This window comes from Schistocerca piceifrons, chromosome 8 (genome assembly GCF_021461385.2).
Source record: "Schistocerca piceifrons isolate TAMUIC-IGC-003096 chromosome 8, iqSchPice1.1, whole genome shotgun sequence".
In the NCBI taxonomy this organism is placed as follows: domain Eukaryota; kingdom Metazoa; phylum Arthropoda; class Insecta; order Orthoptera; family Acrididae; genus Schistocerca; species Schistocerca piceifrons.
Genome location: NC_060145.1, coordinates 217,177,747 through 217,194,996, shown reverse-complemented (window position 1 = coordinate 217,194,996; position 17,250 = coordinate 217,177,747).

The following is a 17,250-nucleotide window of genomic DNA, read 5'->3' as shown; positions in this document are numbered from 1 at the left end:
CTAAGGGGGAAACCAGCGAAAGTAATTGAAACATACTGCGAACACAAACAGCTTGAATCTTCAAGCTGTTTATTACTAAAAAGGTCTTATGAATTGATGGAGTTCACAGTGAATGAAGACTCTGTTACAGGTGCATCCTCAGGTGATGCAATGATAAGCAGTCAACCAATTGGGAAGCTACAATGTCCCATAGTTCAGTTGCAAATCGAAAAATGTTAATCGGTTACAGACTGTAGTCAACAGTAAAACTGACATTAAGCTCCAGCCAATTTTACTACTAACAACAGCCTACAATGGATTAACATTTTCGGTGTACAGCTGAACTATGGAACATTGCAGCTTCGTGAATAGTTGAGGGCTAATCATTACATCACCTGAGGATGCACCTGTAACGTTGAGAAACCTGTTCTATTCCCAATAAAGGATTAAAAAACAGCTAAAACAGCTTGAGGAGTCCTCATTCACTGCGAATTAAATCAATTCATAAAATCACTTTTTAGTGAAAAAAGATTTGAGGATTCTTAAACATTAACTCTTAACCCACCCTGGTCGACGACCAGGAACATTTGCAGGAAAACTGATAAAGACAAACATAGGTAAGCGATCCTCCAAATGCAAATTCTTGCATCTACGGCACAATACGAAAGCGGTTTTTGACAGCTTGCTCACTGGAAATGAAAAATGTGTCCTCTATGGTAATTCAAAATGCAAAAGGCAGTGACTCCCTCCAGGTGAATCGCCACAAACTACAGCTAAGGTAGATTTACACGTAGAAAAAGATCATTTATGTGAATGGTGGAGTTTTCGCGGGGTTTTTCAAACATACACAAATCTTGAATGCAGACCTTTATTGTGAACAAGTGGATTGCATTTTTAATTGAAAAGTGTCCAGTGATTGTTACTCTGCAGCATGGTAATCCAAGGCCGCACTGTGCAAGATGAACCCGGGAAAAAGAATAACGAATGGAGTGCGAGGTATTGTCTCGGCCACCTTGCTGGCCCGACATTGCACTATCGGATCTACATTTATTCCGATCGCTACAACATTTCATAAGTTGCAAAAAATGTGCAACTTTGGTTGATGTCCAAATTCCAATAGACATTACGCAGATAAAGTCACAATTGTAGGTGTTACGATTCGCAAAAATAAATCAAATAAGTGAGCGTCCACCCTCGGAAGGTTCCGACAATAATTTCGCTCGCTTATCCTCAAGCCACTTACTAAATTTTCATACCTCAGTCTTCCTCTCTCTTCTTATACCACTCCAGCCATCTACGCTTCCCACGTGAATGCAAAGCCAGATCAAGAACGAAAACATACCTGCCGTCCCGATACGCCGTGTTTGCAAGTCTGAGACTTGACACCGATATTGCGCAATATTTGATTCACTATCCGAAGCCAACGGTTAATACACTTTTGATTAGATTAGATTTACTTTCATTCCAGTTGATCCGATGTGAAGAGGTCCTCCAAGATGTAGAACATGTCAGAAAAACAATAATACATGACAAACATTTACAACTGAAACAAATAAGCTAATGTACCTTCCACAGGTCCCAAATGGAATGACCGTCATTTTTTTAATGAACACTATATGAAAGAATCATTTTACAAACACTCATATACTAATATCGCATTAATGCACTGAATCTAAAATTTTAAAAACTGTTTTTTATTTATAAGATAATAAACATATAATAGAACTACTACAATACTTATTTACAATGAACACGTTACTGCACTGAAATGGTGCAGAAGTTAGATTGTACTTACACACACACACACACACACACACACACACACAAACACACACACACTTATTTACAATGAACACATTACTGCACTGAAATGGTGCAGAAGTTAGATTGTACTTATGTATACACACACACACACACAAATCAGTTGATTCTACTGAGAAATTCATCAATGCAGTAGAAGGAGTTCACCAATAAATCCTTTAGGCTTCTCTTAAATTGAATTTCATTGTTGTTAAGCTTTTTATGGCTGCTGGCAAGTTATTGAAAATGTGTATTCCTGAATAATGCACACCTTTTTGTTCAAGAGTAAGTGACTTTAAATCCTTATGACGATTATTCTTATTTTTAGTACTCATTCCGTGAATTGAGCTGTTGGTTTGAAAAAGTGATATATTTTTAATGACAAAGTTCATTAAGGAATAAATATATTGGGAAACACTAATTAATATCCCTAGTTCCCTAAACAGGCTTCTGCAAGATGTTCTTGAGTTCACACCACATATAACTCTTATTCCTGGTTTTTGTGCCCGGAAAACTTTAGCTTGACTTGATGAATTACCCCAAAAAATAATCCCATATGACATTATGGAATGAAAGTAAGCATAGTATGCCAGCTTTTTCATTTTTACATCCCCTATGTCTGACACAATTCGCATTGAAAATAGAAATTTTTTTAAGACGCTTCAGCATTTCTGTGGTGTGCTCCTCCCAGTTGAATTTATTATCAAGCTGTAATCCCAACAATTTAACACTGTCCACTTCTTCTATCTGCTTCTCATTGTATGTTAGGCATATACTCGTGGGACACCCCTTACAAGTTGTGAACTACATGTAGTGTGTTTTTTCGAAGTTTAGTTACAGATAATTGGCTAGGAACCAGTGACTAATGTCCACAAATATTTTATTAGCCGACCTTTCTAAGGCTACACTTGACTTGCAATTTACTGCAATGTTTGTGTCATCGGCAAACAAAACAAACTTGGCATTTGGTAATGTTACTGATGAAATGTCATTGATATACTCGAGAAAGAAAGAGCCCTAAGATGGAAACTTGTGGGACCCACATGTAATTAGTTCCCAGTTGTACGATGCATGATAGCTTAATACATGTCTCTTTCCTAATAACACCCTTTGTTTCCTGCCAAAGATATGGAATTTGAACCATTTTACAGCATTTCCTGTTACACTATAATATTCTAATTTACGTAAAAGGATATTATTGCCCAGTATTATTGACAATCTAGGGGACACTTAAAATAAGAGACGTACATGTGCAGGATGAGCTGCAAATTAGCCGAACTTGTTCGCAGAAGCTTTTAACGTGATGCTGTAGAAGGTGTTACCAGCACATTTACAATCAGACTTGTGTATTTGTTACTGTATACGGGCTGCAGCACTTCGAGCAGTTTGACAGATGTTCGACGAATTACATTTGATATTGGAATGTCACAAACAAACTCTTGTTTCAACTTGCCAACTTCGCGTTCGCATATGTGATTCAGTAACTGCGTACGTCTGTAACACATCACCAGCACAATACTTGACACAACCGTGAAATAGATTGACAATGTTTATTCGGGGATTCATGCTGACCCCTGGGCTGTATGATTCCCGCGAGGCGGTTAAATAGAAAATACAAAAAAAAGGTAGCTCCAGACAATCATGTAAATGGTCAGCGAATTACCATATTTGTCACTGAGGATCTGTGCTGTATCTTTGACTAATAAGACATCATAGGGTGAGACCGAAATTACGATACACGGACCATGCAAATAATTAAATTACCTCTGATTCAGCTGTTCAAGTGCGTACACTACTATGAAAGTGTTGTAAGACCACTTCGTTGTATATCTTCAAATTTCTGAATCACTACTTTTTCGACTTTTTTCTTTATTTGCGAAATCACTGTTTATTTGTAGTGGAGATCGAAAAGACAATAGGAATTGAGTCTGAACTGACCTTTTGGCGACAGGAAAAATTGCTGTTAACTGACCTGTCTGATATTCAAAAAGAGGAAGTAACCTCAGAAGGGAATGCTCACGTTTCATTTATATTGGGACACCGACAAATAAAGTGCAACACGAGGGAAGAAGATAATGGGGACCACTGTTAGAAGACGGAACATCACGGTCGAAGGAGACTGACTAGCTACTATGGCATTGTAAAACAAGAAGAAAAGAAACTGCACAGCACGACAAGATAGAAAGACAGTGTGTATCTTATTGTAGACATAAACTGTGCTAAGTATGCGAAAGAGAACGGACTGTCGCAACGCATAGAGAAACCAAGGACGCCGTCAAACTTGACGACAAGTAAAGACTGTATTATAAAGCCGTGTCCTCTACTGAGGCATGCAGATTTCCGCTTATGATTGTTTATTACAGTTCGTGGTGCCACAGAAATTCTAATACACGTTGTCAAGGACGTTCATAGAAACGCTTTTCTTCGTAACGTGGCCTGCTGTGTTCAACTAAAGAAGCTGTATAGTATGCACAGTGACAATTCTCATTCTCAAACGTCATGATGTCAGTATACTATAAGAGCAGAGGTTTTCACAACACAGAAGAACAAATTGGTGACGCTGGTACATAGTTTCTGTCAATGATGTCGACGGTTGCAAGTAATATACACTGTAACCTATCACGATATATCTTCGATCCTGATCCGAACACGACGAAAGCTCGATTTTAGCTGTCTCATTTTCAGGGGACATCAGTAACTTATACCATGTTATAAGACAGCTTGATTATCCGTCGTGTTTGAGACTGGGTAGGAATATTCAGTTAACTACTTTACGGACACGATGTCCTGGGATGCAGAAATACGATGTGCTGTTAGGATGTTATCTGCCACTGAGACGTTGAACTGCTGGCTGGCACTGTCTGATGCTGCGATAGGTCTCAAAATCTGTGACTCTCATCTTGTTATAAACCGTTATGCAACTATGACTCACCATCGGGTGTATACAAACTGGCACGAAGAAATAAAGCGCTGCCTAGACGTGTGGTTGGCTGTCGACAGGAATGGACGACTAGTTTCTATACCAGGGTGAGTTCGTACTATTTCTCGTGTGGACCGATTTTATGCACACGGCGTCGGACAGGGAAGGTGTTGATAACGCCTTTCACTGTCTGTAAAAGCATAACAAGCACGAGAAAGTGTGTGACAAGAACGGAATCCAAATGAAGCCATAAAACTGGGCGCATTAGATTAGTGCTATACAGTGAAACGTGCCCAGTTATGTTAACGAGGATGTTGACAGGTAATAGTCGAAAATTACAGTCGGCCTGCAATGATCAGTTTGGCTGTTTGGAAAACGTAGCAGAGGAAGGTGTTATCTCACATGTTACACTAGATATCAGTCACCGACTCTTCAGTTCGAAGAAAATCTTGGACAGGCAGACAATGGACAGTTCTTCACATCTCAAAAGTTGTGGGTTTCAAGAAGAATATTATACCCACGAAAATTAGTGAAGCATTTTACATTTCCTTATCCGTATTTCATTTACTGTAATGATGGGCTATCTGATTAGTAGTGTCCAGACTCCTATTAGTGGACATTAATTTGGGATGTGACCACCCTTCGCCTTTTCTGTCTCGAAATCTGGCAGAAAACCCAAAGAGATCCTGGTCATACATAAAGCACACCAGTGGCAAGACGCAATCAATATCTTCACTGCGCGATAACAACGGTAAAGTCACTGATGACTGTGCCACTAAAGCAGAGTTATTAAACACGATTTTCCGAAACTCCTTCACCAAAGAAGACGAAGTAAATATTCCTGAATTCCAATCAAGAACAGCTGCCAAGATGAGAAACATAGATATCCTCGGTGCAACAAAGCAGCTTAAATTACTTAATAAAGGCAAGGTCTCAGGTCCAGATAGTAAACCAGTCAGGTTCCTCTCAGAGTATGCTGATAAAATAACTCCACATTTAGCAATTATATAAGACCACTCGCTCACAGAAAGATCCGCACCTAAAGACAGCAAAATTGTTCAAGTCACACCAATACCCAAAAAGAGAAGTAGGAGTATTCCGCTGAATTACAGGGCTTTATCACTACGGTCGATTTGCATTAGGGTTTTGGAACATATACTGTATTCGAACATTATGAAGTACCTCGAATAAAACGATTTATTGATACATAGTTATTCACATGAGCACTAAAAGAAATCCGCTAAATTTCCATTACGCAATAAGTCACACAAATCTGAAGGCTATAAATAAGACTAAGTACTTAGGCATTACAATTACAAATAACCTAAATTGGAACGAACACATATATAATGTTGTGGACAGAGCAAAGCAAAGTCTAAGATTCATTGGCAGAACACTTTGAAAGTGCAACAGCTCTACTAAAGTGACTGCTTACACCACGCTTGTCCGCCCTACTCTGGAGTACTGCTGTACGGTGTGGGATCCGCATAAGGTGCGACTGACGGATGACATAGAAAAACTACAAAGAAGGGCAGCTCGTTTTGTATTATCGCGAAATGTCACAGACATGATACGTGAATTGGAGTGGTAATCATTAAAACAAAGGCGTTTTTCATTGCGACGGGATCTTCTCATGAAATTTCAATCACCAGTTTTCTCCTCCGATTGCGAAAACATTCTGTTGGCACCCACCTACATAGGGAAAAATGATCATCACGATAAAATAAGATAAATCAGGGCTCGCACAGAAAAATTTAAGTGCTCGTTTTTCCCTCGTGTCGTTCGAGAGTGGAAGGGTAGAGAGACAGCTTGAAGGTGGTTCACTGAACACTCTACCAGGCACTTTATTGTGAATAGCATAGTAATCACGTAGATGTAGATGTTACGACGGTCTCGACTCTGCTGGGGCCACCTTCAATGGTGTGTTAAGGTCTGTGGAGGAATGGCAGCTAATTCTCCCTCAAGAGCCGAAACTAGTGAAGGCAGTGATGATGTACGCTTGGGTCTGGAGCCAAGTCGAAGTCCTAACTCATACAGGAAGTGTTGCATTGGGTTCAGGTTGGGGCTCGGGCAAGCCAGTCCGTTTCAGGAACGTTACTGTCCACAAACCATTCTCTCGCAAATACTCCTTTATGACAGAGTGCTGATAAAAACAACCGTCTCTGAACTGTTGCTCTGCTGCGTATAAATTGCTGTCAGACGTGTTTGTATGCATCCGCATTTAGCGTTTTCTGAAGCACAATAAGGGGACGAGAACAAAACCACGAAAAACACCCCCAAACCGCAACACCACATCTTTCATACTTCAGTGTTGACACTACACATGACGAGCGGAAATATTCTCCAGATATTTAACAAACCCAGAAATTCCTCTTGGATTACCGGAGGGTATAGCGTGATTCATTACTCCAAATCACTCGTTTCCATTTATCCACTATCCAGTGTTATTGCTCTGTAAACAACCTCAGGCGTTACTTAGCACTGGTTACAGAAATGTGTCGCTTATAAGGGGCTCCGCGACCATTGCACACCATTCTTTTTCACTCTCTACGCACAGTCATTGTGGTAGCTGTTCTGTTGGTAAGACTTCGGAATTCACGAGGGATCTTTTCTGCTGAGTTTTCTCAACCAATTTCCCCAATATTCAACGACCTCCTTGTGCCACTACATAAGATCTGCCTCCTCTTGGTTTAGCGATCGTTGTTCCTCTGCGTTTCCACTTCACAATAACGTCAGTAACAATCAACCCGGGCTCCTTTAGAAGATTTGAAATGTCTCTGATGGATCTCGTACTCAGGTGACATCCAATACTTACGCTACGTTCTAAGCCACTGAACTCTGCTCACTTACCCTTTCTGCTGTTACTACAACAATATCGTCCCCGCCCCCATTTATTCTGTCAGATCCGCCTCTTTTGACATTTTTTCGTCAATTCCGCATTATACTGAGGTGTCCGGCACCCTTGATCTAACTCATTCAGTATTCCTTAAGCTTAATGGGACTTCATTTCCAGAGTACCAGTTAAAAAGTTCTAAGGAAATATCTCTTTATTTTTCTCCTGTTGACATACCTCCATTAATCTTGCCTGCAGCTCTCAGATCATAGGCGAAAATTATTGTTACAGCTTGCTGAACAGAGGGACTCAGTTCTGATCCCCACTGCACAACATTTGGTATTAGATTACATTAGATGTACCCTTTCTATTCCATAGATCCATAGAGAGAAACAAAGAATACTCCCAACATAATCTGCGTTATAAAATGTCGCTGAGTACTCTTATTCTCAAATGCTAGATGAATATTATCTGGGTAGTTTGCGTGCTGCATCAAGACATAGTTTCTGAGTGTAATACTTGACCTATTGTGTTAAACCTTTGACATACCACCGAGCGAGGTGGCGCAGTGGCTAGACACTGGACTCGCATTCGGGAGGACGACGGTTCAATCCCGCGTTCGGCCATCCTGATTTAGATTTTCCGTGATTTCTCTAAATCGTTCCAGGCAAATGCCGGGATGGTTCCTTTGAAAGAGCACGGCCGACTTCCTTCCACGTCCTTCCCTAATCCAATGAGACCGATGACCTCGCTGTCTGGTCTAGTTCCCCAAACAACCCAACCCCACCCCTTTGACATAAGACTATAGCTCTTAATGAGTAGATCACGAATGGGTTTTAAATTTTTAAGTTCTGTTAATGAGTACATGAAATATTGAAAATCAAATTATTGTTGCTCCTGGAAATTGTAAGTTAGACATCCTTCAGCTATGACCGTGTCCCGGATTATACGTTTAGTACACTCTCTCTGTTGCCTCTGGAATCAGAAAATTAAGTATTTATTTGTTTATGTTAACTGTATTCCGATCAATTAGCTTTTCTTGTATATATTTCAATTCGAAATGAAATCCTTTTAAATCATATGGATTGAATACATCTTGGACCTACTAAGTTAAGCGTTATTATTACAAGCGCATGGTTGATGACGTGTGTCATCTGACGTTCAGTGGTGTGGTCTACAACGTGCCTCAAATGGTCCCTGGAAGCACTTCTATCGCTTTCGGAAAACTTAATTTGATGTTCCTAAAACCGTACCATTACCTAAACAACATAATTTGAGATAACTGGTTGGAGAACAGCAAATCAGCTAAAATCGTTCAACAAAGTTTTAGCAACAGTCATGAAACCTCTTTAAGGGCCTTAATTTCTCCGATTCTCCAGTCATGATCATTTCACAAAGTGTTCTTGGTTGGACATAATGTATTGCCAGTCTCTAATTTTAACGTCAGACCTCAACATCAATGTTGTAGCGATAGCCACTGGAGACTGATGAAGACTTCGGTGATGCTGTTGCCTTTACTAAACGAAATCGCTACTCCAGAATGACGGTAAAGACTAAAAAGAGGTTGTTTCAAAGGTACATTTCTTTGGATGAATTACTTGTCTTTAGAAATCTGCCAGTGAATCACAGCTTATACACAGTAACCTGATGTAATGTGTATGGTCGGCCAACAGACTGAGTTGGAGAACCTCTATTATTAATCTATTTTTTTTATTTTTCCATGTTTCACTCTCTTAGCAGAGAAACTGTGTTTCACTGCAGAGTCATGGCTCGGCATGGGCCTGTACAATACCACATACCAACGGATATCGCTGCTAGCACATATATACCAGTCTCAAAGCGTAACGCTTGTGGGCTGACTCTTCGATGAAGCGTTGCTAACGAACACAAGCTCAAAACGAACACTCCACCAACTAATCATAGGGCTACAATGGATACGTGAGAGACGCAGAGCGGGTGGAACAGATCCCGTGCTGTCTTGGCAGCCAGCTTACGACCCATCCAGATGTTGCTTCCAATCCATCCCTAGAGCAATATTCCCCTCAGTCTGCTGGTGGCCTCCCAGGCGCCACACGTTGTATCCTCTAGCGATAGACTTCTTCAATAATCCCGGTATACGTGCCAGTTTTTGAAAATTATCTGGCTGTTCTATTTCGTTGACATCCACATCTGCGTCTACATACATACTCTGCTGGCCCCATACAGTGCATAGAGCCGGGCACCTTGTACCGCAACTAGTCATTTCCTTTCCTGTTCTAGTCGCAAATACAGCGATGGAAAAACGACTATCTATGCTCGTCCGTATGAAGCCTAATTCGTCTTACCTGCGTTGTCTTTATGGAAAATGTAAGTTGTCAGCAATAAAATCGTTCTGTAGCCAGCATCACAGGCCGGTTCTTTAAGAGCTACTGACGGCCTTGCGAGAGCCAGTCCTGTCAAAACTCTACCATCTGGTGAGCAAGATGTATGAGACAGGCGAAATACCATCAGACTTCAAGAAGAATATAATAATTCCAATCCTAAAGAAAGCAGGTGTTGACAGATGTGAAAATTACCGAACTATCAGTTTAATAAGTCACAGCTGCAAAATACTAACGCGAATTCTTTACAAACGAATGGAAAAACTGGTAGAAGTCGACCTCGGGGAAGATCAGTTTGGATTCCGTAGAAATGTTGGAACACGTGAGGCAATACTGACCTTACGCCTTATCTTAGAAGAAAGATTAAGGAAAGGCAAACCTACATTTCTAGCATTTGTAGACTTAGAGAAAGCTTTTGACAATGTTGACTGGAATACTCTCTTTCAAATTCTGTAGATGGCATGGGTAAAATACAGGGAGCGAAGGGCTATTTACAATTTGTACAGAAACCAGATGGCAGTTATAAGAGTCGAGGGACATGAAAGGGAAGCAGTGGTCGGGAAGGGAGTGAGACAGGGTTGTAGCCTATCCCCGATGTTATTCAATCTGTATATTGAGCAAGCAGTAAAAGAAACAAAAGAAAAATTCGGAGTTGGTATTAAGATCAATGGAGAAGAAATAAAAACTTTGAGGTTCGCCGATGACATTGTAATTCTGTCAGAGACAGCAAAGGACTTGGAAGAGCAGTTGAACGGAATGGACAGTGTCTTGAAAGGAGGATATAAGATGAAAATCAACAAAAGCAAAACGAGGATCATGGAATGTAGTCGAATTAAGTCGGGTGATTGTGAGGGAATTAGATTAGGAAATGAAACACTTCTAGTAGTAAAGGAGTTTTTCTATAGACCCGTGGTAAAAAATAACTGATGATGGTCGAAGTAGAGAGGATATAAAATGTAGACTGGCAATGGCAAGGAAAGCGTTTCTGAAGAAGAGGAATTTGTTAACATCGAGTATAGATTTAAGTGTCAGGAAGTCGTTTCTGAAAGTATTTGTATGGAGTGTAGCCATGTATGGAGGTGAAACATGGACGATAAATAGTTTGGACAAGAAGAGAATATAAGCTTTCGAAATGTGGTGCTACAGAAGAATGCTGAAGATTAGATGGGTAGATCACATAACTAATGAGGAAGTACTGAATAGGATTGGGGAGAAGAGGAGTTTGTGGCACAACTTGACTAGAAGAAGGGATCGGTTGGTAGGACATGTTCTGAGGCATCACGGGATCACAAATTTAGCATTGGAAGGCAGCGTGGAGGGTAAAAATCGTAGAGGGAGACCAAGAGATGAATACACTAAGCAGATTCAGAAAGATGTAGGTTGCAGTAGGTACTTGGAGATGAAGATCCTTGCACAGGATAGAGAAGCATGGAGAGCTGCATCAAACCAGTCTCAGGACTGAAGACCGCAGCAACAACAGTATCCCTCCAAAAGGCCGTCAGCTACCCTCCAGTGATTCCCATTTGAGTTCCCGAAGTATCTCCGTAACACTTACGTGTTGTTCGAACCTACCAGTAACAAATCTAGCAGTCCGACTCTGAATTTCTCGGATATGTGACCTGGTGCTGATCTTAAACACTTGAGGAGCACTCAAGAATGGGTAGCACTAGTGTCCTATATGCGGCCCCATTTACAAATGAACCACAATTTCCTAGAATCATCCCAATAAACCGAAGTCTACCATTCGCCTTCCGTAACACAGTCCTCATAAGGTCCTTTCACTTTATACCGCTTTACAAAGTTTCGCCTAGGTGTTTAACATAAGTTACTGTGTGAAGCAGCGTACTACTAATGCTGTATTCGAAAATTACGGTTTTTTTCCTACTCATTTGCAGTAACTTACATTTTTATTCATTTAAAGGTTGCTGCCGTTCACCACACCAACTAGAAATTTTGTCTAAGTAATCTTGCATCCTCTTACCGTCAATTAACTTCGATACCTTCCCCTAGACCACAGTATCATCAGCACACAGATGCAGATTGCTGCTCACCCTGTCCACCAAATTGTTTATGTATATAGAGAATAAGAGTGGTCGTATCTCACTTAGCTGGGATACCCCTTACGATACCCTTATCTCTGATAAACACTCGCCTTAGAGGACAGCATACTGGGTTGTGTTACTAAAGAAGTCTTCGAGCCTGTTACGTATTTGGGAACCTGTTCCACATGCTCATACCTTCGTTAAAAGTCTGCAGTGGAGCACTGTGTCAAATGCTTTTCGGCACTAGAAATATGAAAGCTGACCGTTGCCCTTCAACCTTAGTTCGTGGTATATCGCGTGAGAATAGGGCAAGCTTAGTTTGTCATGGGCAATCCATTTTAAAACTTGGTGATTCGTGGACATGAGGTTTTAGGTCTCTAGGAAATTTATTACATTCGGACAGAAAATATGTTGAAGAATTCTGCACCAAACCGGGGTGAAAAATATTGGTCTGCAATTCTTAGGGTCTGTTCTTTTATCCTTATTATATACACGAGTCAACTGCTCTTTTTTCCAGTCGCCTGGGAGTTGGCGCTGGGCGAAAGATTCGCGATAAATGCGACCATTGTCGTAGAATACTTTTTGTAAGATCGAATTGGGATTCCATTCAGACCTGGCGACTTATTTATTTTCAACTCTTTCAGTTGTTTCTCTAGCCATGGATGTTTATTATTATGTCGTCCATACGGCGGCTATGTTTGTAAGACTCCTCAGTGTGGACGATTTTTAAACGCAAAATTTAACACTTCGTCTTTCGTTTTGCTACCTTCTGCTATCACACCAGAATGATCAAAGAGTGACTGGACGGATGCCGGATGCCAACCTGCTTAGTGATTCTGCATGGGATCAGAATTTTCTCGGTTTCTCTACCAGATCTTTTGCTAAGGTATGACGGTAGCAGTTGTATGCTTGGCACATAGGTCTTTTCATATTGATTGCTATCATTTGCACGTTCTCGTTTGAACCAAGAGTGCTTCCTCAGCATTTTCCGAATTTTGTTGTTAACTCAAGATGGATATTTCCTATCATCAGTCCACTTGGCAGGCACATACTTGTCCAGAGCACGATTTACAGTCTGTTTAAACTTTGCACATGATTCCTCTACGTCCATCATGCTAAAGCTAAATGATGTCAATTCATTGTCTCAGTGAGATGCTAACAACTGCTTATCTGCTCGTTCTAGCGAAAACACTCCCCAAGTCATCTTGACTGATTCATTATCTTTCGTAACCGTGGTCGCTGTGATGACATCATGATCACTAATGCCTGTCGATACTGACGTCATCGATAAGATCAGGCCTGTTTGTAGCTACAGTAGTGTCATCCTCGTCAAGTCCTGGATACGAGCTGCCGATGTTACTAATAAGATCACTTACATGTGTCGTGAAAAATAGCAGTTGCAACTTTCTTGTTGTTCTCCGAAGATGTAAACCTGTCGATTTCAACCAATTACAAGCGACGTGTTGAGATCTGTCTTCTAGAAAGTCCTGAATCCAGTCACTAAGCTGGTCTGATGTTCTTTTTCTTAAATTTTCAATAAGCGACATTGTGAAACCGTACTGAAAGGCCCTCGGAAATCAGTAAACGTGGCATCAACCTATATGCCGTTATCTACAGCCCTTTATCTCATGGACGAAAAGAATTTCCGAGTTCCACCAGATTTCTGTTTGCAGGATCCTTATGATTCCAATAGAAAAATATTTCAACGATGGTGGGGAGGACGCAAGTGAATTGGAGCGTACGGTTTATAACAACGTATTCCAACGGTGGAGCTGCAGTTCGCCCAAACATTTTTTCTTCAAGGCGGTTTTTTTTCAGTCATCAGTCTTTTGACTGATTTGATACTGGCTGCCACGAATTCCTCTCTTGCGCTAACCTCTTCATCTCAGAGTCCTAAATTATTTGTTGGATATATTCAAAGCTCTGACTTCCTCTACAGTTTTTACGCTCCGCAGTTCCCTAAAAGAAACTGCGGAGGTTATTCTCTGATGCCTTAACACATGTCCTATCGTTGTGTTTCTTAGTCTTGTCAGCGTTCTCTATATGTTTCGTTTCTCGAGTATCCTGTGGAGAACCTGATTTCCTTACCATATTAATCCTGATTTTCAACAGTCTTCTGAAGCACCCCAGGTTTTAGGAAACAGTGGTCATGCAAAACACAGCTGGCCCTCTTTGTGCATGATATACAACAGGTCTGGATACCGGCTCCCAGGTTGATGCCATATTTATCGACTTTCGAAACGCGTTAGACTCTGTTCCGCACTGTCGCTTGCTACAAAAAGTGCGCGCTTACGGTCTATCAGATGACATACACGGTTGGATAGAAAGTTTTCTAGCAGACAGGGAGCAGTATGTCGTCCTGAACGGGGTAACTTCAACAGAAACAAGAGTAACTTCGGGTGTGCCCCAGGGCACCGTACCAGGTCCTCTGCTTTTTACGATTTACATAAACGATCTGGTTGATGGTATTGACAGCGGCCTTAGACTGTTTGCCGATGATGCTGTAGTGTACAGGAAAGTAGTATCACACGAAAGTTGTGAACAAATCAATGAGGATTTGCAGAAAATAAATGCGTGCTGTAATGACTGACAGTTATCTCTCAATATTAGTAAGTGTAACCTACTACGTATAACAAGGCGAAAATCTCAATTAGTGTATGAATACAAAATAAATAATCAATCTTTGGAAGCGGTAACATCAGTCAAGTATCTGGGTGTGAGTATTCGAAATGATCTCAAATGGAATGATCAGATTACACAAGTAACGGGTAAGGCGAACTCTAGAATGCGGTTTATTGGTAGAATCCTGAAGCGATGCAGTCCTTCAACAAAGGAAATAGCTTACAATACGTTAGTTCGTCCAGTCTCATTGTTCGTCTGTATGGGACCCTTGCCGGTTGGGTCTGATTCAGCAGATTGAGAAGGTCCAAAGAAGAGCGGAAAGATTCGTAACTGGTACATTGAACCATCGCGAAAGCGTTACAAATCTCATAGAAAGTTTGAAGTGGGACACACTTGCAGATAGACGACGCGCTAAATAGAAGGGGCTGCTCACTAAGTACCGAAATCCAATCTTCACCGAGAAGGTAGAGCATATATTATTACCAGCAACTTTCAAATCGCGTAATGATCATTATTCAAAGCTAAGGAAAATAAGAGCTCGTACTGAGGCGTTCAGACTGTGCGTTCTGACTGTGCGTTCTGACTGTGGAACAGAGGGGGGAAATATAACTTTGGCGCGAATTGTGCCCTCCGCCACACACCGCTTGGTGGCTAGCGGGGTATATATGCAGATGTAGACATCTCAAACTCTTCAATTCTCTAATATTCCGGCTTTACCACTGTGCATAACCCATTACCACACAATTCCATGCTCCAAATGAATATTCTCAGGAATTTCTTCCACATATTAAGGCCAATGTTTGAGACTAGTAGACTTCTTTTGGCCTGGAATGCCTTCTTTCCCTGTGAAGTCTGCCTTTTGTGGCCTCCTTGCTTCGTCTATCACGGTTAATAGCAGAATTGTGTAACTTCGTCTACTTCGTGATCCTCGATTTGGATTTTAAGTTCGTTGTTGTTCCCATTTCTGCTTCATCTTATAATCTTTGTCTTTTTCTGGCTTACGCTCAGTGTATATTCTGTACTCATTAGAGTGTTCGTTCCAGGTAACAGATCCTGTAATTCTTCTTCACATCCACAGAGGATAGCAACGGGTGGTGATATCACCTTAATAAATAAATCATATTCACAAATATTTCCGGAACACCTGAAGCTACTATGAGTGGCATAGCGAATCCATAATCGTTGTTGGATAAACCTAACACACACCATAGTACAACTAGACTATATTTCCGAAAAGCATTTGGCATGGTGCACCATTACAGATGTTAACGGACGTACGAACATACGGAATAGATTCCCAGATACGTGATTGGCTCGAAGACTTCTTCTTAATTAACAGAACATAGTACGTTGTCCTCGACGGCCAGTGTTCATCAAACACAAGGGTATCGCCAGGAGTTGCCCAGGTAAGTGCGATGGGACCGGTTTTGTTCTCGGTATACGTAAATGATTTGGCGGACAGGGTGGCCAGCAATCTATGGTTGTTTTCTGATGATTCTGTGGTGTGCGGTAAGACGTCGTCGCTGAATGGCTGTAGGAGGATACAAGATGACTTAGACAAAATTTCCAGTTGGTGTGAAAAATTGCAGCTAGCTCTAAACGTAGAAAAAAGTAAGTTACTGCACATGATCAGAAAGAAGAAAACCATAATGTTCGAATACAGCATTAATACTGTTCTGCTTCACACAGTCAAGTCGGTGAAGTATCTAGGGGTAACGTAGCAAAGCGATATGAGGTGGAACGCGCGTGTGAGGACTGTTGCGGAGAAGGCGGTTGTTCGACTTTAGTATATTGGGAGGACCTTAGGAAAGTGTGCCTCATCTGTAAAGGGGATCTCATATGGGACGCTAGTGCGACTCATTCTTGAGTATTGCTGGAATGTTTGGTTCCGCACTAGCTCGGGTTGAAAGAGGGCATCGAAGCAGTTCAGAGGCGGGCTGCTGGATCTGTTACCAGTAGGTTCCAACAACGTGCAAGTGTTACGGGGATGCTTCGGAAACTCAAATGTGAATACCTGGAGGGAAGACGACGTTCTTTTAGAGGAACAATATTCAGAAAATTTAGAGAACCGGCATTTAAAGGTGACTGCGGAACGATTCTGCTGCCACCAACGTACAGTCCGCGTTAAGGACCACGAAGATAAGAGAAATTAGGGTTCGTGCAGAAGTACACAGAATCGCTTTTGTCTCGCTCTATTTGCGAGTGGAATAGGCAAGGAGCAGATGACCTGTAGTGCAGGCTATCCTCCGCCAAGCATGGTACGACGGCTTGCAGGATATGTATGGTAATGTAGATAATTTAATCAACGCTAACACTTGATTTAAGAAACGTAAGAGCAAGCGGTACATGTGGAAAAGACTTGAGGATACTGAAAGGTTTCAGATTTGTTATACAAGGTTAGACAAAGATGTCGAAACCAGATTTTAAACTGTAAGGCATTTCCAGGAACAGGTGTTGTTTCTAACCATAATTTAATGTGCATGTGCTGTGTGGGTAGCCTACCAACACAGCACAAGAGTGTCACGGGTAGCTGATCAGAAGCTGTTAGGGGCAACCCAAGTAAGAGCCAAAACCAAGCGAGTTCAGAATAACACCAACACCACGGAGTGGCACTCGGATTGCCAACAGGCGGCTACCTCATCACCGCGAACCTAGGAGGTGCAGTTATTGCGAATATATTTGCTTCAGCCTATC